The sequence below is a fragment of the Triturus cristatus genome, chromosome 2_1, assembly GCF_964204655.1.
Source record: "Triturus cristatus chromosome 2_1, aTriCri1.1, whole genome shotgun sequence".
Taxonomy (NCBI): Eukaryota; Metazoa; Chordata; class Amphibia; order Caudata; family Salamandridae; genus Triturus; species Triturus cristatus.
The window spans coordinates 339,529,663-339,552,601 of record NC_140581.1 but is presented as its reverse complement, the minus strand read 5'-3'; positions in this window follow the sequence as shown (position 1 = coordinate 339,552,601).

Sequence of the window (22,939 nt, the reverse complement as noted above, 5' to 3'; positions counted from 1 at the left end):
TCAGGATTGGACTACTCACAGAAGCTGGCAAAAAAGCATTACAGAGTCGGCTGCTACATAATTTATTTCCAAAGGAAGAAATAGTTGCAGAGAAGATATACAAGAACATTGCAGAAAACAAAAGTGTCATCTGCTTAATGCCAACTCTACGTGAATGCTCAATATTCAATGAGGAGCTTTTGAAATTGGAAAAGGAAATTATCAGGAAATTGGAAGCAGTGGACAAAATTGAGGATGGAAGAATTACTGTCACATTAACAGGCACACTGAAAAATAAATTGGATTCACTAGAGAAGAACATTTCCAAAACAGCTGGATTAGAAAAAAATCTATATGTTTGCATGAACTGTAGAGTATTTTTAAGGAGAAATTTGGATGTTGAAAAAGGTTTAGTTAATGGAGCTATGGGAAGAGTTGTGGGTTTTATTAATTATCAGAAAAAAGATGGAATTGAATGTTTAAAAATAAAATTTGATCAGATAGAAGAAGTTAAAGACATTTGTCGTTGTTCAGTTCGTTTCATGCTTGTGAAAGATTTATATGTACGTAGGAAGCAGTTTCCGTTTTCTCTAGCATATGCTGTAACTATTCACAAGTCTCAAGGATTGACTGTAGATTGTGCATTTGTGAACATTGGTTCAACTGTGTTCAAAGAAGGTATGGCATATGTTGCTTTGTCACGAGTGAAAACATTATCAGGTTTATTCATGATAGACTTTGATGATTCAAAAGTTAGTGCTGATAAAAATTGTGTAAAGGAGTATAATAGATTAAGAAGAAGCTATGCTCCTCATTTAGGTCAGTATCCTGTGTTGGAGAAACGTGTAGTTTCTCGTAAAAGGAGAAATGAGAATATCTGTAATGAAGATGTAGAGAGGAGGAAAAAAAAGAGGAGTGATGTAATTGCAAGCAAAAAGAATAAGGAAAATGAAGAACAGGTTGTAGGATGTCATTTTGAAAATAGCTCTGGTGTCAACTGCTACGCAAATGTAGTGCTGAATGTTGCATTTTATCTGGAAAGTTTGCAAGAGCAGATAATAGTAAATCAGGGAAAAAGATTCTGTTCTGTGCTGAGTCTCCTTTTTGAAAAGCTGAGTAATGATAAAACTCAAATAGAAAGTGCTACTGAAATTAGAAAACTTTTAGATGTATGTTCAGGACGAACACAGTTTTCTCAAAATGTACAGCAAGACGCACAGGAATTCTTGATGTATTTTCTTCAGGTACTGGAAGAAGAAGGGGTTCCCATTGAAAATTTATTTGGTCTCTCTTATAAATGGGAACATAGTTGTGAAAACTGTTATAATATATGTGGCTCTAATGTTGATAATGAAAGGTTTATTTATTTAACATTGCCAGAGAGTAAAACAGTCACTTTTGCTAAATTAGTTAAAGATGCTAATCATAGCATGCAATGCAGTGAGTGTAAATCTGACATGTTTTCAACGTTAATTTTAAAGGAATACGGACAGTATGTAATTTTAATGATGCAACGATGTAGAGCTGATGGTTCAAAATTGGATACTTTAATAAAGAAGTTTACAGGACAGCAATTATCAATTTCAGGAAAAACTTTTGTAACAGTTGCAATAATTTTCCATGATGGACCTACTGTAACTTCTGGTCATTACACAGTTTATCTTAAATGTGAAAAAGGTTGGACACTGTGTAATGATTCCCAATTGATTTTTAAGCAACGTTTGCCTTTTGATTTAGCAAATTCCTATCTAATCTTCCTGAAACCTAAATTTTAGAGAGATTTGGCAACATCTGGACAAAACGATTTTACCATTTTATTGGATTACCATTGGAATTTACAAATAAAAAGATTTTACAAATTATCATTTGGCCTAATGGAAAGGTAACCAATTGTAATGTGGAATTTTTCCATTTTTTAATGAAACTTTGGAAAACCAAAAATTTTGAAAAAATCGGTAACATCTGCACAATTTAAATTTTGGAATGTTATTGGATTGCCATTGGAATTTTTTTCAAAAAAGATTTTTAAAATTACTATTTGGCCATGCGGAAAGGTAAACAATTCTATTGTGGACTTATTTAATTATTAATAAATCTTTCGGAAACCAAAATGTTACAGAGAATCGGTGAGATCTGTACAATTTAAACTTTAGTTTTTTATTGGATTACCATTGGAAATTTAATCAAAATAGAATTTTAAAATTACTATTTGGCCTAAAGGAAATGGAACCAGATGTATTGTGGAGTTATTTGAGATATATTATTGTGATTTTACTTCTGAAACAAAAATATCAGACGGTATTTTAAAGAAATAAGTATTGATATTAGATGATATTTTTTAAGAATTTTATGCATTTCTATAAAGTTATGTTTATGCAAAAAGAGATTGTGGGCTTTTTTAAAACAATCTTTGAGATTGTTAATTTTTTTTTGCCCGCTGTTAAATGATGAATGCAATTGCTTTCACAATTTATAGTGAAATGCAATATATTCTGAAAACAGCAAAAATAAGGCAAAAATATTTTTTGAAAAATATGTAAATATGTGTACTGTATTATAAAATGTTTTATTAAATATTAATACTTTTTTCTTTTTTTTCAGATTGAGATAGAAAATTTTCGAAAACTAGAACCATTTATAAAGCAATTTAAAAAAAATGTAAATGAATAAATATTTTTTTGAGTGGGTATGGTAAGTCAATAATATCATGGTCCCTTTTTTCCACTTCTCTACAATCACATTTTCAGTTTTTCATTGTAGTCTCTCAAGTACCTTGTAATGTGATAATTGATTTTTAGTGTTTTTTTAAAAAAAAAAAAAAAAAATTACGCGTACCGTACGCGTACGGTAAAAAGAAAAATTAAAAAAAGTTTTTAAAAACATATATAAAAAATAGATGAAAGGTAAGGTTGGCTCTTAAAAGAGCCGTTGTGTTCATGCAGGGACAGAGGAAAGAAAGAATGGGAATATTAGACGGTACGACAAGTGTGCTGATCTATTTTATTGTTCACTAGGGAAATACTGGTCTCCCTATAACAAATTAGATCATGACAAGTGGCGCACCGTATTTCAACCCTCAGAAACCGAGGGTTAGTTTCCAGAGGACCAGAAAAAGGAGATGCTCCCCCCACAGATGAAGGGCTCACCTGACCTGCAGAAGAAGGACTGGGCACTGCAGATGATGGTCCAGGCTGAGCTGCTGTGGATGTGCTTGGTTGATTTACTGAAGGGTTACCTTCAGTAAGTCGAGCATGTGTCCTTCTGTGTACATCCTTAAGGTGTCTCATCATGGTGTGATTCCCGCAGGAATACTTCCTGTCGGGGATCCCTCTTGAAAGTACACGGCCACACAGCTTACAAGTCACTAAGGGTGCATTTACCTTTTGCTGGCCTTCTGGAAAAGAAAAATACTCCCATATGTAAGAGGTCTTTTGTTTCCTCGCTCTCTGCCTCAAGGTAGTGCTGCTAGCCTCACTCTCAGAAGGGCTCTGCTGTTCTGCCATCGTATCACAAAGACAACCCAGCTCCTTCTCCTAAGGGATCACAAGCAGAAATGAGGGGAATGGTGTAGGAGAGTTCTAGAACTGAAAGTAGTTTCAACCAATCAAAAGTTTTGTTTCATGATCACATGACCTACCGTATGCTTACGGTACGCTTACGGTGCGCTTACAGCAAAAGTACGCATGCGCGTAAAAAAGACACGCGCTCGCGCGCATGCGCAAAACAGGCACGCCCCTTCACTTCCGCGTAACGTGCGCGTGCAGCGTACGCGTTATGCGCTATGCGCACGTGACGTGCGTCTACGCAAATTGCGTAAATGAACGCAAACAGCGTACAAATCTAACATAATTACAGCAAGGCGTGCGCTTACCGTACGCGCACGGTAAAAAACAAAAATGTATTGCTTATAAATTTTACCTGTTTATTTTAAAAAAATTGTAAAATAAAAACATATTGTAGAATTTTTAAAATTTAACCATAGTCTTTAAAAAAGGATAGACAATTAAAATAAAAATAAAAAAAAAATAAGATTAGCATTTAAAAAACCTTGCAAATTCACTGAAAAAACCATGGGTTTCACTCACGTTATAGTTAGGAATTAGCATTTAAAAAACCTTGCAAATTCACTGAAAAAACCATGGGTTTCACACGTTATAGTTAGGAATTAGCATTTAAAAAACCTTGCAAATTCAGTGAAAAAACCATAGGTTTCACACATGTTATAGTTAGCTGGACATTTCACTCGTAAAAAACCAATGAAATTCCCCCGTTATAGTTAGTTCAGCTAACTATAACTCGCGCGCCCGCAATGCACTACTGATGACGTCACATATTACATCACTCATGACATGGTCAGTGACATCACTCATGACATCACTGATGACATCTCAAATGACATCACTGATGACATTATCCTTGTGACAGAGTGGTAGACCTCCTCTCACCCTAATATAACCTTTGATACAAACATTCAAAAATAGAGACTGACAATTTTCAAAAAAATGGACATACCAATAACAGTTACAACAACCTATTCAGTAATTCTAAGATCCACATACACATCCACTCATCCACCAACAATCCTATACAGTCACTCACACATGTACTCACACATCATATGTACTCATACACCTAAACATCCTGTAACACAATGCCACTCATCCATAGAGTTACTCACACACATAGTCACTCATGCTAATAAAGAATCAAACATCCATTTACTTGCATATACAGTTATACACACACCACCACACTTACTTTTACAGAAACTTACACATACTTAGTCTTTTAAACAATCACTTATAGAAACACATACTTATTCATACAGAAAGTCTACCAATCTCTCACTCTCACATATACTCACTTATAAACACCAATAGTCACATATACTAGTTTAAAACATATGTAGTTACTTATGAAGACACTATTGAGACAGTCATTCACTCACTAACACACCCATGCACACACTCATCCACCCATACAGTCCTGCACACATGCTGTCTTCAACACATACAAACAGTGAGTCACTCATTCATGCATCTATGCACTACGTAATACCCCACACCGCACCATGAAGACACTCAGACACTCATACTGATACTCAAAAAACCAACTAATAACCTATATAGACACTCATGTAGCTACTCACCAACCCATGCAGCCACTTATATACAAAGTGAGAGACTGATACAGGTATTTACACATTTAAACATTACTCACTTAGCCATGTATTCAAAAAGATACACTTAATCAGTCAGTAATACAATCAATTTTTCAAAAACAAATCATCAATTTAGACACTTATATACTCATTTATTCTTCCATCGACCTTGAGATATACATATATTAAACATATTTAATTTTCAGAAAAACACACATTCACTGGATGATGTCATCAGTGATGTCATTTGAGATGTCATCAGTGATGTCATGAGTGATGTCACTGACCATGTCATGAGTGATGTAATATGTGACGTCATCAGTAGTGCATTGCGGGCGCGCGAGTTATAGTTAGCTGAACTAACTATAACGGAGGAATTTCATTGGTTTTTTACGAGTGAAATGTCCAGCTAACTATAACATGTGTGAAACCTATGGTTTTTTCACTGAATATATATATATATATATATATATATATATATATATATATATATATATATATATATTATCTACTGGCGGTCGCCAGTAGATAGTTATAGTTACAACCTATTTTCCATAGGAAATCTCAAAATTCTATTTTGAATAACTTTGGCGCCGGTTGACGAATCCTCGCGAAATTTTCAAAACTAATGGGGCGCTCCGTTTAGCTCCTACCCTGAAAGTCTCGGGGTGATTTGTCAAGCGGGGGCCGAGAAAAAAGGGGGGTCCCAAAACGCGTTTTCCCCATCCATTTTTCCATAGGACCTTTAGTCGCGGCTACAGCCCGAACGGCTGAACAGAATTACGTGAAATTTGGCAGAGAGGTAGCCATAAGGTCAAGGAAGTGCCTTTTGCAGGTCTGGTGTAAATCTGTTCAGTTTTTCCTGAGAAAATAGCATTTAAAAGCATATCAATATCTATACGCGCGCACCGTGCGCGCACTGTGCGCGCACCCTGCCGTGCGCGAGCGCAATTCTGATTGGTTGTTAGATGTCGGTAAACATTCGAATCGGTCGAAACCAGGAAGTGTCGGCCGCCATTTTGTCTCTCGCAGTCTGAGGGGGTGAAAACAAAAGGTGGAGAACGTGAAAAGGGGGCAGAGTGGACAGTTCCTGACCCCTAGCCTTGGTCATGGGGTCACAGAAGGACCCCCAAGGTAGAAAAAAACAAATTATTATTTTATTTTTAAATCGTGAGGTGCGCGCACCGCGCACGGCACGAACTGCGAATCATGGGTGCTCAGTGGGCGAAGCGCACCGAGTGCCCACAGTGCGCGCACGGTGAAAAACCTGAAAAAAAAATTAATAAATACATAACTTAGCATTTAAAAAACCGTACAAATTCACTGAAAAAACCATAGGTTTCACACACGTTATAGTTACGAATTAGCATTTAAAAAACCTTGCAAATTCACTTAAAAAACCATAGGTTTCACACATGTTATAGTTAGCTGGACATTTCACTCATAAAAAAACAATGAAATTCCCCCGTTATAGTTAGTGCAGGCAACTATAACTCACGCGACCGCAATCCTCTGCTGATGACGTCAGATATTACATCACTGATGACATATGTGTCTTTATGAAAAATATATATTTGTAATATATGTATAGCTAAAGATTAATGGAAGAAGACATGGGTAAATAAGTGTCTAAATACAGTGATGTAATATCTGACGTCATCAGCAGAGGATTGCGGTCGCGTGAGTTATAGTTACCTGCACTAACTATAACGGGGGAATTTCATTGGTTTTTTACGAGTGAAATGTCCAGCTAACTATAACATGTGTGAAACCTATGGTTTTTTAAGTGAATATATATATACATATATATCATCCAACAACTTTCCACACTTGCAAGGAAAGACACCAGGACTCCCAGGAGTGCTTTTCAAAGTTTATTCAAGGCAAGGTAATGCCTCACCAACGCGTTTCGCTAAAAGCTTGTTCACGGTTTGCCAAACATTTTTTTACACCCTCATGTTCATTTGTAAACAACACAAAAGTAGGACTGTTTTGAGACGTTACATTCATAGTCACAAAAATCGCCATTTTAGAGTGGTTTTAGTGAATAAATAAATATCGCAGATTGATTGTCAAAACAAAAAATCAACTAAAGATGGTTTTAACAAATATCATTATTGAAAGATCATCATATGGTTTAAAAGCATATTAGTTTGTCTGTGGTCTGTTGGATCTAGCGAGTCTGGCCCCAGTGGGCAGACTCATAGTACATCGATCTAAGCAATACCATACATCTCATCAATATAATTCATTTTTAATGAGATACAAATCACAGTTACGCTATCAGGTTGGTTAATAGCTTATTGAGTCCAGCCCAAGTGGGATAACCCCTCATGCATTGAACTTTGCAATTCAACATGTGCTCTCACTGCAGTTCATACTTTATACTTGCGTCAAATCATTGTACCATACTGAAGACTAGCCCAAGTGGGCTTGCAAAATGCCATTGTTAGACCTGTCAGCCCTAGGGTGGTCTACCCGATTTTTTTGCCATTGTTGCCTCATTTTTTCCGCCATCTTTTTGTTGGCCCTAGGTCTCTGGGCGCCTTACCACTGCTAAACAGTGCTGAGGTGCAGGTGCACTCTCCTAACAACATGGCTGCCACAGTCCCCTGCTACTGCAGAGTGGCCATTGCATACACACACACTAGCGGTTAGGAGCAGGCTGGGACATTTTGATACAGTATCTTTTTCCATCCCGCCTTTTTGTCCCATAGACTATTATGTGGAAGCTAATGGGAACCTTCCAGCCCTGGGAGGGATTATGCTTTGCCGCCTTTGCAGGAGGGCTACCTGACCTGGGGGTATAGGAGGAAAGGAGGGAAACCTGACTAGTCAGTTGGGGCACCACTGGACCTGGGGGAACCTCTGCCGGAGTGTAGGCGGTTGGGCCTAGGGGAGAAACCTACACTACTGGGACTGACTGAGTCTAGGCCCTGCTGTACCCAAGTTAGATGAGGGACTCTGCCTGCCTGCTGATCTTGCCTGGTGAGGGGGCAACCCAGGGGACCTTCTCCAGTGTGCTGCAGGGACCCACCCTGCCTCTGATGCCTGCCAACTCAACCCCCTTCTCCCCCTTCTAAGCCTACCAGCGAGACCGGCCATCTTCTTCTCCCCCTTCAAGATAAGTGTAGCCCTGAAACGTGGACTGTCGTTTTGCGCCCTGCAGGACCAACAGGTAAAGCGCTGTGTCCATCTAGCGCTGTGCTGCCAGGACTGTGCCCCTAAGAAAGAAGTTGCCTGCTGTTACGCGCTGAGTCACCCCACAGCGCTCTCGCCCTGCTCCAGGACTGAATTGTGGCTATGCCTCCCCCCTGCCTGCACGTGGTGCCTGGTGAATGTGGTGCCTTTCCAGCAGTATGCCTTTTAATCGCTATGCCCTTTAAGCGCTATTCCCTGGTGAACACTGTGCCTCCCGAGCGCTGCCCCGTTCAAGCTCTGTACCTGCCGGGGGCTAGCCTTCAAGGCGCTGTGCCCCTGGAGCGCTGTGGACCCCCAGCCACCGCCGCGGGCCCCTGCTCCGTGTAGGAGAAGTGCTGTGGCCACCGTCACCGCCGCGGCCCGGGAGTTGCCGCCCCGCGTGTTCTTGTGGCACCATCACCGCTGCAGCCCCCGATGCCTGGAGAGGGCAGCCGCGGCATCGAAGAAGCTTGCAGTAGACCCAGGAGAAGCCAGCATGGCCCGGACCACATGACGGGGCATTGGCTGCGTCATCCGCCACGCCCCGCCAGGGCTGGGCCCCCATTGGGCGAGACCACCACACCCCCCAGCGAGCCACATAGAGATAGGCTGCTGCGGGTGCGGCTTGGGAGATCTATGTACGGGGCCCCTCCCCGGACGAAGGAGGCGTCATGAGGAGGAGACCAGCACCGGGGCCCCCGACCTCGCTCCAGCCGGTGGGAAAGTCGCGGGGAGCCCGCCTTGCTGACACGGGCTCCCCCCTTGCCCGGAGGGCCCCGCGAGAAGGTAAACACCCCCCGGAGGAGGGTGGAGAGACAGCGGGAGTCGCGGGGGCTTGCCCGAAGCTCCCACGTCTCAAATGGCAGCCCCGCACCCGCCCCTCCCCTCCGGGCACTGCTCTGGGCCGTCAAGCCCCTTTGAACTCCCCAGGTTGAGACAGGAGGCCCGGGGCCGGAAGTCCCCAAAATGGGGGAATTCACTACGAAACTGAGCCTGATAGTCTAGCGGTAGGAGGGACACGATTGTCACCGTGAAATGCACTGTTTGCCTCCCAAGAGTGATTTACTGGTTGTAGAGAAATGCACTGTTTGCCTCACAAGAATGATTTAATCATTGTATCGAAATGCACTGTTTGCCTTACAGGAATGGATTCCCTGTGCTATTGAAATGCACTACTTTATTCCCAAGAATGAATTAATGGTTGCCTTGCTATTCACTGATTCACAGAACTGAATGAAATGGTTTTTGCTCTATGATTACCGGATGTACTTACCCAGGTTTACTGCTGCCTTGCTAAGTACCCGCATTGTTCCTGAAATGAGTTGATTCCCCCCTATTTGAAATAGATAAAGAATCTTGTGTTTTTACCAAACAACCTGTTTTGGTGTCCTTCATTGTGTGCGCCTGTCTGACTCCGATGAGTGAGTGCTTCACCAGTGCTTTACACATTGCCTTCGGGTGCCTTCCTACCTCGCACCAAGCTACCGTGTTGGAATTGGTGACCCCAGTTCTAACAGCCATACACCAACATCTAAAAATAAATAACGTTGCAAACCCACAACACCACATAAAATCTCTGGGCACCTTCTATTCATAGTCCTCGACGTCACCTTTGACTAATTCTGTAAACATTATCAATAATGAAGGGGGTGATTAGAAAAAAGAAAAAAGAGAAACATCTTGTTTCGCTATGTGCTCCTCATATAAAAGCAATTTGAATACAATGATCTCCAAATTATCCACTAAAATTCATTTATAGCATATCAGAAACTTCCAAAAGAAACAAAAAAAGTTCTCCAAAAGAAAAATAAATAAAATTCCAACAACACAAGTTTCCTTAATTATAAGTGTACAGTCATCTCTTCGCTTGAGTTAAGTCCCACAGTTATCATGGAATCGAAATCAATTATGAATCTCGACTCCATACGTCTCAACTGGCACTCTCTGTCACCTCTCCTCTCTTGGTGTGCGATAGCATATATCACTACAAAAGATAACAGTTTTTAATTTTCGACTTAACAAGCTATTAACCAACCTGATAACGTAACTGAGATTTGTCTCATTAAAAATGAATTGTATTGATGAGATGTATGGTATTGCTTAGATCGATGTAGTATGAGTCTGCCCACTGGGGCCAGATTCGCTAGATCCAACAGGCCACAAACAAACTAATATACTTTTACACCATATGATGATCTTTCAATAATGATATTTGTTAAAACCATCTTTAGTTGCTTTTTCGTTTTGACAATCAATCTGTGATGTTTATTTATTCACTAAAACCACTCTAAAATGGCGCTTTTTGTGACTATGAATGGAACGCCTCAAAACAGTCCTACTTTTGTGTTGTTTACAAATGAACATGTCAATAAAATGAAGGTGTAATAAAGTTTTTGGCAAACCGTGAACAAGCCATGGAGGGATACTCAATCCATCGGCAAACGTGAGAATTGAGGTAATCTAAGCAGCGGGAAAGATGCGTAACGGAGCCAGAGGGCTGGAAGTATCAAAAGCCGGTCAGCTGGCACAGGAGTGCTGATAAAGATTTATCTTTTGGGCAAGGAGTGATTGCTGGAATGGCCTCCTTAATTGAAACTAAAAGGAAGGAAACTTCGAACAGATTATTTTTTACACAAGTGACAAATGGGCTTGCAGGACCAAGTACACCCAGCAATGAGCAGGCACAGATTAACCAGGAAGTACCAATATTAGCCTTGTATGATAAACTTGAGAAGCTATACAAAAAAGAACTGGCATGATGTCCCGGACCCAGAAATGTTAGAAGAGTGGGCCAGTTATTCAAAAGTGAGTTCTGTAATTATGATGTGGATCCTCATAAAGTACGCCCTCAAAGATCGTGCAAGATCTTTGAAGAAATTGACAAAACCTGTGCGGAATTACAGAAGTTGATCTCAAAAGAAGAATTTGAGGAGTTTAATACTAAAATCCAGCAGGAATTGGACAAATTGGAAGAAGAAATTACCAGTAAAAAAACAGAGAACATTTAATAGAGACTTCAAAGACTATCAGGCTGGAAGGACTCTTACTTTCCATATGATCACCTATTTACTGAGAATGTAACAGCAAAAATGAGTGAGTCATCTAATGTAACATTGAGAGGGGAAATCATGGAAGAAAGTGATGTTTCTGACAGTAACGCATCCGATGTATCTGTGGAAACGCTGGCCCAAAATGTGCCAACCAGCAGTCTGGGGAAGAGTAACTTTCTCAAACAATTCCAGATGATCACAAGAGCCAAACAAAATCAGCTACAAGGAGAACAGGATTTTCGTCGTGGCCGGGTCGGGGCACACAAGGAAAAATATGAGGGTGAGGAGGAACCGCAGGAACAAAGAAGCAAGGACAAGGAGAAGAAAAATGAGAGATCGGCAAATCAGTGGCTTGGTCAACCCAAGCCAAGAGAGGTGTAAGATGACTGTAGTCAACTTGTAGAACCGTAAGTTATCCTCCTTGGACATTGAATTACTTTCATTAGAACTCTCTTTCTGTCCATCTGGACATCTAGATTCTGTACAGACCCGCATTGATATATTTTGTTTTTTACGAAAGTTGAAATTAAAGAAATGGTTTTATACTAAGGCTTTAACTGGGAGGGAAGTGTGAGATCTAATCAAGAGCCAGAGACACTCTGTATTTCAGATATTGATGTGCTACACACTATGGCTGAGCTTAATGAGAATATAGCTCACCATGAAGATCCACTCATTAATCTAGATGTACTGCAATTGCAAGTGGACGCCTTAGTATCCAGTAAGTTTAAGCCTAAATCTACATTAACACCTAATATTCACTGTGATGCAATGGAGGTATTCGAAAATAGTGTCACTCAAGATCTCAAAAAAAGTAGGTATGAAATTGTAGGAAGAGCTAAGAAAAACTTAAATAATGAACAATTTAAAGCAATCCAAGATTTGAAGAATGATCAAGCTATTGTTATCAGATGTTCTGATAAAGGTGGAAATGTTGTAGTTTGGACTAAGAAGGAGTATTTAGATGAGGGTATACGCCAGCTTAGTGATCCGCTATGTTACACTTTGAGCAGCAAATCAGAAGTTCTGGCATCATACTCAAAATACAACAAAATGCTAGTAGACTGGAAAGATCAGGATCTGCTAGAATGGGAGGAATTTTGGAGCTTATATTCTAAACATCCAAAATTGCCCATTATGTATTTACTCCCTAAACTGCACAAAAATAAGGAAAAATCACCTGGAGGCCCATAGTGTCTTCAATGGGCTCCCAATTAGAAATGGCTTCGAACTTTATTGATCACTACTTATGACCATTCGTTTGTGCCCTACCAGCATACTTGAAGGACACAACACACTTTTTGACACTCAGCGATGGTGTAGTCTGGGAGGAAGATTTTTTGCTGGTTACGCTTGACGTAACCTGCGTTTACACCAGCATCCCACATAACCTGGGGCTCCAGGCCATGAGACATTTTTTGAGAGCTATACCAATTTCACTACTTTTGCACACAGAAATTTGTTAGAAATGACTAGATATTGCTTAACCAACAACTTTTTTCTTTTTAATAACAGCATCTATAAAGGGAACGGCAATTGGCACCTGCTTCGCCCCCAGCTATGCTAATCTATTCATGAGTTGGTGGGAGGAGCAGGTGTCCCAAAGCTTTGAGATGCAAGGTGACGATATTGTGACTTGGGCGAGATTTATAGATGACATTTTCCTGATTTGGAGAGGGGATGAGCCATCGGTTAATCTATTTATTGATAGGCTTAACATTAATTACAAGAATCTTCAATTCACCTCGCACATCAGTAACACACAGATAGTGTTTCTGGATGTTGAGGTCCAAGTAAAAGACAGAACACTAGTCACCAAGTTACATAGAAAGAAAACTGCAGGTAACAGTCTCCTGAATGCATATAGCGCACATCCATCAAGCTTAATACAAAGCATTCCGTATGGAGAGCTGTTCCTAAGCTTCATTGCTGGCATGAGGTTCTATAGGACATGTTCCCGCCTTTTTTTGAGGAATGCAGCACAGCGGATTGCCTCTATCTCAGGAGTCATGTTACCACATTAGCAAAAGCTAGAAAAAGACCTAAGCCTTATTTGTTAATCTGCCATTTTAGTGTGTTTGTGCAAATTGCAATGTAGCAATTTGCTAAACTTGTTAGCACATTTTGGCAAATTGCTCATTTGCTACTTATGTCTTATGTCTAAGTACATACGTTTAGGCCTGGGCGAAAATTTCGTTCCGTTCGCGGAAATTGCGATAATTTGACATTTTCGCGTTCCGCGGAGAGCGTGAAAATGTCAAAAATTCCGGTTTCCGCAGCTTGGCGATAATTTGTTTCTTGCTCGCGCTGTAAAATAATACATTCTCGCGCGCGCGCGATCGCCTTACCTGAATCCCTGCGTTCGCCGACAAGTTTTCTTGATCCGGTCGCGTTCTCCATGAGATGTTGTATTGTTTTTAGCCATTTGCGCTGTCTCGCGACAGTTCGCGCCCGCAGTGACGTCATGCGTCGCGCGATCACGTCTTTCTTCTCGCGATCATGCACCGCGAGAACAACTCAAAACAAGATGGCCGCGCCCGCAAGCAACCACATGGGTAAGTTGGCGACCCGCAACCATGCAGAAAATCTCGCGAACATGCCGGAAAAAAACTTCCGCATCTTCGCGATATTTCTGCTTGTTTGCGATAATTTTAAACATTTTCGCGATAATTTGCGAAGGTTAATTCCGCAAATTCCGCCCACCCCTACATACGTTGCAAAGGACATGGTACTACAATTCCGTAAAACTAGCCATTTTCAAATTCACAAAGTTGTTGATACATCAGACCTCCTGTGTGATTACGACTTTGAAAACAATTTTTCAGGAAAAGTAGCCACTCTGTTTTCATTTGCACTGCGTACTCATATAGCACTCTCTTGGGAAAACGAATTTCTCCACCCTCTAGTCACATTTGTTAATGCAATCAAACCTCCACAATTATTAGGTATCTAATTTTCTTTTCTGTGTTCAAATTGTTCTATATTCGGGCCTTCTGTTGTCATGGTATTGTATTTGCTATTTTCATACTCAGTTCCCTCAAAGCATGCAAGCTAAATCACAATTAAATACTAACTGGCTTATTTGCTAGCCTCTTGCACCGCTAGAGCGTCACTTTTTTTGAAGCAGAGTGCAGACCCATATCTATGAAGCACGCAGAGCCACCCTGTGTGGCTTTTCATGGCCTCGTAGAAATAGTGTACGACAATAGGAGCGCGAGTCGCTGCTTTGGCTCACACTGCATCTGGGAGGCATGCCATGGGCATTGCGGTGGGTGCTTCCATGCAATGCCCCTGGATTTTGACACATTTCCAGATTTATATCATAGCACAAATCTGGAAATGTGTCCAAACTGTACTCCTCCCCAGATGCAACATACCACGTGCCTCCCCAGGGGTGACGAAACTAGGAGAAATAATTTGATTTCTCCTCATAGATTTTGGAAAATGCCTCCATTGATCCGCTCCTACAACGTGGACCCTCTTGCACAATGGTGAAGGGAGCTTACGTTGAATCAAGGCAGCCATTTTTGCACCAGTGCAGTAAAAGAGGACGGGAAAGCGCCGAACCTCATAGACATGGTACCTCCCTTTAATTTTGATGCAAGGCAGCACAGAAAAGTGACTAGCAGTGCTGCTGTGCGTCCAACAATTGTAATAGAGGCCCAAAATAGAGAAAAATGCATCTGTGACTGGAAAACAGCATGGAGGGGCTTTACCAGAAAAGGCTGGTACAGGATTAAAACTCCAGCAACCACTTCTGCATATTTGAGTTTACCTGACCTATTGAGGAATAACTGAGGTAAAGGTTGATTCTGTTAGTATTTCTTCAAAACCACTCCGGCATCTCAAGAATGCTGGCTGTACTGAAGATCAGCTTTAGTGAGTGGTGTGCACTATTACTAGAGCACCTCACTTTCAGACATGTTTATTGTGGTACGTAAAGGAAGAAAGCAATATCAAAACCAGAGATTCACGTTTCCCATGCTATACAATGACAAATGCTTTTAAAATGTAATGTCATAGGGGGCAGAGTTGAGATGGTGGGGTGATAGAATGTGCAGCTCTCTCCTCCACCTAAACCTTTGGAATTTACCATACTCTGCATCCGAGAGGCCCCTCTTGAACCTAAATTGTGCATATATTCCTACAGCAACGCTGTGGGCTCATTTACATTTTTGTCCCGACAGGTGTGTGTGGTCATGGTCCTGATCTTCACTGGCCGAGCTCAGCACAAATAAGGTGGCAGGAATGCTCTAGCAGTAGAATGCTGAGAGTGATGTAGCCAGTCCTGAAGTGCCTCCACCTGCTGCCAGATAATTAAGCAATAGATGGGGAAGTTCATGGCCCTACTGAGACGATAGCCCTGTAGGCTTGATCGGTACAGTTGGTATGGTCTGGTCTGGTCTAAAGATGAGGAGGCATGGCCCGGGCCTTGCAGTAGCCAACTGAGACAGGGATAATTTTGAGGAGGTTGCATCCTTGAGGATTGCATATACCCAGCCTTTCTCAGTCAGTGTCAGATAGCTGTGGTGCCTAGGTGAGTGCAGTAATAGCACAGCAAGAAAGAACGATGTGAGAAAAGTGATTAAAACTCCGGTTAAGTTGCCTATGTGTCCTAGTGAAGGCCATGGTAATGTATCCTGATATTTCTTGGCAATCTGATGAATCAGCATAAATCTGTCTCCTGGAGCCCTGAGAGATGCAAATGGAGGGTTGTAACCTCCAAGCTGCATAAACATGCCAGAAAGAAACAAATAGCTCAAGAACCAAAAGATAGTGGAAGAAGTTAGGTGATTGAGCAGGAGCTCTGTGGTCCAGGAGACAGGAGATCCAAGGATACTAGAGAGGCCTGGCAGTGTATGGAACATCTACAATGGTCTTAACGAAAAGCAAAAAAAAGCATTCCTTTTTGAAGGAGATGCTTACATGGGAACGTGCCTAAAAGTCAGACCTCAAGTGAAGGCCAGCTCATTTGCCCTCATAAGGGATCTCAGAGAGTCCACAGGGACATGGAGACAGAACCATCTGTGGCATAATACTTGTGCCCAAGCATCCTAGAGGACACAACTCACGTGCGAGAAGTTGTCTCAAAAGAGCTGCTAGAAATTAGGCATGAGAGATGACTTTGGAAAACAGAGTGGAATCTTTGGAGGACTACCTAGAAGCAAAAGAAGATGAGCTATAAACTATGTCAGGAACTTAACACATGGAGGAATCAAAATCTAGCTTTGTAAGCACACCTAGAAGACCTTGAAAGTCACCAAAATATTAGAATTAGGTGAAGTTGTAAAGGCCTACATTAAGAGACATTTCATACATGTGCATCTTGACCATACCAGGTGGGACATCTTTTTCGATCAAACACCCAGAGTGGCACCCCCAGTGCACAGAGAACATAACTTTCCCAACATTCGGATATGTCTTCACTATTTTCACCCAAAGGGAGCTATCAGTTCAGTGGCGAGGCCAACTGGTCCCATCAATTTTCTTTTTTTTTTAAGAACAAATTTTATTGTGCCAATAGTCAAATACAATTCAGAGTGATCATGCATTTGGGACGATCCCAATACATTATACCATACATCATTAATATTGACATCTAATTTATCTACCCAATTTAGGAAATTTACATGGTAAAACACATCATAAACATATTAAAACTTAACCAAATGTGCTGCGTTTGTGTTATTATCTCTCGTATTTGTGTCCCATAACCTTTTTATCTTAGGTGTTAAAGAGTCACTTATCTCTGCCACTGTCCGTCTTCCTGGTATCCCAGTTGTTATATGTCTATCTTTATCGGAGTGATAAGTTCTATATAAAGGCCGCTGTAGTCCGCCCATCTCTTCCAGATTTTGGGGTGTTTCTGCAGACACCCCTTGGTCTTGTACACAGGCAGTTCCATAACCATACAAAAGTCCATCCCTTTTTTCCAGGCGGTTAGCGATGGAGAGGAGGTGGCCTTCCACAACTTTGCAATACGCCCATTTTTGCCAAGCTCAGGCCTAGGAACAATAAGTGGCGCTTGTAGTAATTTCCTCCGATTCCTTCTATGATGTTTAGTATTACCAAATGTGATAAACATTTCCCATCCGAGGACCTCAGAAAGGCAAGTTGTAACCCCTTTCCAAAATGTAGTAAGTGCTCTGCAATGCCATATTGTATGTAATAAAGTGCCATCAGCATATCCACCCTGCAGGCACACAGAGGAGGCCACCAGGCCAACCCTCCACAGCCTCTACTTAGAGTAGTATCCCTGGTGTAGGTACCTAAACTGAATTAGTCATAGTCATGAGGTGATGGCCGTGCCACGTGGGGACGCTCCGTCCAGTCGTCTTTGTTGATTTGACCTCGATCTGATGTCCACGACTCTCCTCATGCGTCCAATGTGGTGGACACGTTAGTAACAAGGGACTGATACATTTTAAATATTTTGTGGTCTCCTATGTCCCCCCTAAACACCATGGCCTCTATGGGATTAAAGTCGGGTAGGGCTTCAATATGTGAGATGGATGGGCAGATGATATGTCAAGATAGAAGATATTTATAAAATTGTGTGCAGGGCATATTATATTCTCTTTGAAGGTCCTGGAATGATTTTAGTGTCCGTCCCGCATAACCGCCCCAAGGGAAGATATGCATATATTATCCCAGCCCCGAAACCCAGCCAGTGCAGTTAGTTGAGGCAAGCTACCGTTGTTCCACAAGGGGGTCTTCCTCATCAGTTTACCCCACCACCCTATCCTATGTAGTGGTTGCTTCCAAATTATAAATACCACTCTCATCGCCGGCGTTAGGGTCTGAAGTAGCAGTCTCGAATATAGGGAGTTGTGGAGGGTTGTATCTCCCATCAGCCTGCGCTCCACGGCGTATGCTGGATCCTGTTAGTCTCCATACCACAGTTCATTCAGCAGCAGTACAGTAGGTGAGAGGCAGCATAGTAGGATTGGATGTCTGCAGTAGCTATCCCCTGCAATATGTGATTGAAAGCAGGTTTGCAGGGCCACCAGAGCAGATCTAACCCCATAGGAACTGCCCCAAGGCCGAATTGATATACCAAAACCAAGTATTCGAGATCGGATATGGATGGTTCTGCATCTGGTACAACAGACGAGGAAGAGAAACCATCTTAAAGATGGCTCCATCGCTAAAGCGAATAAGTATGGTGATAGAGAGCAGCCCAGCGTGTGTCTCTCCCGATAGTGAAGGTGTGAGACACTGATCCCGCTACTCGCACCAACGCTGTGAGACCCATATACAAGAGCCTTATATATGACAGACAGCGAGGGCCTATATTAAGACTTCGTAATAGTGCAAATAGATTGGACCAGCTAATTGAATCAAAAGCATTATCAATATCTGCAAGCAGAAGCGCAGCTGGCCCCTCATAGCAATCCATCGCTGTGTTAGCATTGTTGACGCTGTGAATATTATAGCATGTGGCCCTATGAGGCATGAATCCCACGTGGTCTGGATGCACCAACTCTGTTATATATGGTATTAAGTGATTTGCTAAAACGTTAGCCAATATTTTGGCTTCGATACTTAGGAGAGAGATGGGGCAGCATGATGCGTGTTGCTCTGGGGGTCAACCAGGTTTAAGGAACACCACCACTTTAGCATGTATCCAATCTGGTGGGATGTGACCTATTTCCACAGCGGCGTTTACCACCTCCATATAATAGGATCCGAGCTGGGAGAACTAGATCTTGAAAGACTTGCATGGGAAGTCATTCGGTCCCAGTGCCTTGCCTGTGTACAGATTCCCCAACGCAGCACCCAGCTCCTCAGTTGTAAGAGGGATATCTAGTTCAGCTCTTGCATTGGATAGAGCCTTCAGCAGCAGGTCATCTATAAATCGTTGTACCATTTCCTTTGGGTGAGTCTCCCTTAGGGCATAGAGATCTGCAAAATAACTTGCAAAACTAGCGGCGATCAGAGTGGGCTCGCTGAGCACCCCACCATCTGGTCCAAGAATATCTGGGATATTGGTTGGTTGAAGTGCCTGTTGACATAGGCAGTGTAGTAATTTACTGAATTTATCTCCCCACTGGTAAATCCTACTGCAAGAGGCAAGCAGTGCCTGCTTAGCCTCATCCAAGAATTTACTTGCATGGATCTGTTGCATAAGAAGATTGCGCCTGCCCTCCTTCTTTCTAACGGCCATGCCGTTCCAGCTCTATGAGCTCAGCCTCCAAATGCAGTACTGTTTCCCAACAATGCTTATGTAGCGCCGCACGAAAAGAAATATCCACATCGCGGATCATTGGCTTCATAGCCTCCCATATAGTCTCAACCAATGCCACTGACCCCACATTGCAGGTTAAGTAGTTCTCTATCTTTTGTTGCATATGCATCTGGTATTGTTCCTCCTGAAGCTGCCAAGTTGAGAGGGACCAATGAAAGACAGGGCGTCCAGGGCCTATCTGGAGCACAAGTGTTACTGGGAAGCGATCTGAGAAGTTCCTGGGCAGGATCGCCGCAGCCCTCACCCTATGAGTGCAGCTGGTGGGCTCAAATATATAATCTAAACAAGAGCAGGAGTAATGTACCCCAGAGTAATATGTGGACCCCTGGCCAGTCGGGTGGATTCTCCTCCAGGTGTTCGTCCAACCCAGCCCCTCCACCAGAGAGTTCAGTCATGAAGCCCAAATTATGTGTGGACCACTTGTCTCATGCCACCTATTCCTTGGACAGGTCTAACACATCATTCCAATTCCCACCCACTACCGCCGGTTCCTCAGATATCTCAGTCCAGAGCATCATCAGGCGCTTCACGAGGGCCCAGTTCAGCGGTGGGGGGCATGAACCTTACCCAGGGCAATGCGTTCCCCATATATTGTGCCTGTTATAAATATGTACCTGCCCCGTGGATCTGTCCAAGATCTAGTATGTTGAAATGGAACCCTGCATGTATCAGGATAGCCACCCCCCAGGAACCTCTGGTAAACCCAGAGTGGAAGACCTGGGTGTATCCAAATCTGGAGAGGCATGGTGTTGTGGCTCTTGCCCATATTTAAACACCTAGGGCCCGATTCACAGAACAAACTTAAGACTAACTCCTAAACTTAGTACCATTCTGGTATTCACAGAATGCACTTAGTACTTCTGGTATTCACAGAATGAACTTACTACTTTTGCTATTCACAGAATGAACTTAGTACTTTTGCTATTCACAGAATGGATTTACGACTCCTAAACTTACGTCCGCACTCGGGCCGGAAATTCCGGCCCGGAGGCGGAGCTTCCGACCCGGAGGTGGAGCTTCCGGGCCGGAGGCGGGGCTTCCGGGCCGGAGGCGGATTTTCCGGCCCGGAGGTGGGGATTCCGGCCGATTTAGCTATGGCTGAAATCTCCACCTCCAGGCCGGAAGCTCCGCCTCCGGCCCGGAAGCTCCGCCTCCGGCCCGGAAGCCCCGCCTCCAGGCCGGAAGCTCCGCCTCCGGGCCGGAATTTCCGGCCCGAGTGCGGACGTAAGTTTAGGAGTCGTAAATCCATTCTGTGAATAGCAAAAGTACTAAGTTCATTCTGTGAATAGCAAAAGTAGTAAGTTCATTCTGTGAATACCAGAAGTACTAGGTGCATTCTGTGAATACCAGAATGGTACTAAGTTTAGGATTTAGTCTTAAGTTTGTTCTGTGAATCGGGCCCTGAGACTTGTAACCAGACACTGCTAGCTCTACAATCTGCACATTGCCAGAGGATTGCTGTACTGCCAGGAAGAACCACCATTTGGATTACTTGCTTTGTTATGCTGGCCTGATGAGCTGCTGGAGGGACTGCCACTCTGCAAATGGACTTGTGTTCTGCCCTGCCTGCCACTCTTTTTGTGCCCCAAGTGTTCTCCAAGGGCTTGTGGGCTTTCCCCCTGTTTTTCTGCAATCTCAGGGCCACAAAAGATTGCACATAACACTTGCTGAGAGACTCAGCAAATTACAGGTCTCATCTTGCTTGACTTATTTCACTGAGCAGGAACCTCAGTACAGAGTGCCTGCAGCCTTGTGTTCGGTTTCACTTGGTCGCAACTGCAACACTCCTAACACCTAACTCATAAACGGAATCATCCAAACAAAAAGGGGCAATCATTTTACCATATATGCTAGTTTTATTGTAGAAACCTGTATCCTAGGTTCCTTCATTTTGCCATGCAAGTTTTCAACTGGTGAAAAAGTGCCTCTTTGTCTATCCTGCAGCCTTTATCTCCTCAAGACAGATTTCTACACACCAAGCTTCTCTTCAGCTAGCTCTCCTTCAGGGCCCAGTCCTCTGTTGCAAACTATGCCATCTTGGAGTCAAGAGGCCTGTTTTTTATGTCCCTGAAACAAATAAACAGGATGCAACCCATGTGATTGATGAAGAGAAGTCACAGTCCCTAGGGGCCAGCAGTAATCAAGAGTCCTTGAGTGTTTGAGTCTTGGAGTTCTTGAATGAGGCCAATACTTCCAGCAGGAGGCAGGAGTCTTTTTCCGACTGGGTTTTCGTCTTGAGGTAGAGGATTTCTATGTCCAAAAATGATCAGAGACGCTGTTGTAGTGTCAAATTTAGCTTGTCGACTAGTCAGTGATTGGAGAAATTGTAACACCCAGTCTCAACTATTTAATTGTAGCTCCCACACCTCCTTTTGTAGTATCTCCTCTTTGCCTTACTGTAATATTACCCACCAACCCATAATTAAAGGTGGTAAAACCCAGCTGCCAGCTTACAGGCCTCTCTTCAGCTCTGTAGCCACCCGCATTTAGATAAGCTCTCTTCTCATCTGACAGGGTCATAATTTCTTCTCTTCACTGCTGACTTTAGCATGGCTATCTGAGAAGGTCCTGGAAATGAACATTATACATCCTCTGGTCTCTCTAAGTCAAATGAAGCAGTGCTTAAGAAGACCTTTGTGTTCATTCTGCGCACTGATAGGTAATGCTTGTGGGGTGATCAGCAGATAATGCCCATGATAGGCTGAGAGTCAAGCTATTGCCCCCTGAGCCATAGTCATTAAATCTCTCAGCCAAGGATGTGTGCTCTAGCCCTGAAGGGGCATAATTGGTTATAAGCCAATTTCCCTTCAGGCAGTCTAAAATTCTTTTTTCAAAGTTTAACCCTAAGATTTTTCAATTTGATTTCACTATTAAATCAAAGTGTTGAACATTAAGTAAGAAATATATATGAAGCTTTTTTTTAGCATTGTCATAGCTGACTTTTTTTTTAATGCTATCTAGGCCTCCACCATCCTCAGCACCATCCCCAATGCCTCCATTGCCACAGCCACCTTCCATGATGTCTTGAAACACACAGAAGTCAGACCCCTCCTCAAGAAATCTTTGTTAGACCTCAGATACCTCTAGAAATACCACCCCACTTCGTTGCTTCTGTTTGCCGCGAAAGTCCTGCAGAAGGCCATCAATATCCAACTCACCAATCACCTTGAAACAAACAACCTGCTAGACCCCTCCCGATTAGGATTCAGACCCAACCACAACACTGAGACGGCCCTGATCACCACAACCGACGGCATCCGCACCCTACTTGACAGAGGTTAATCAGCATGTCCTGATTCTTCTCGACCTCTCTGCAGCTTT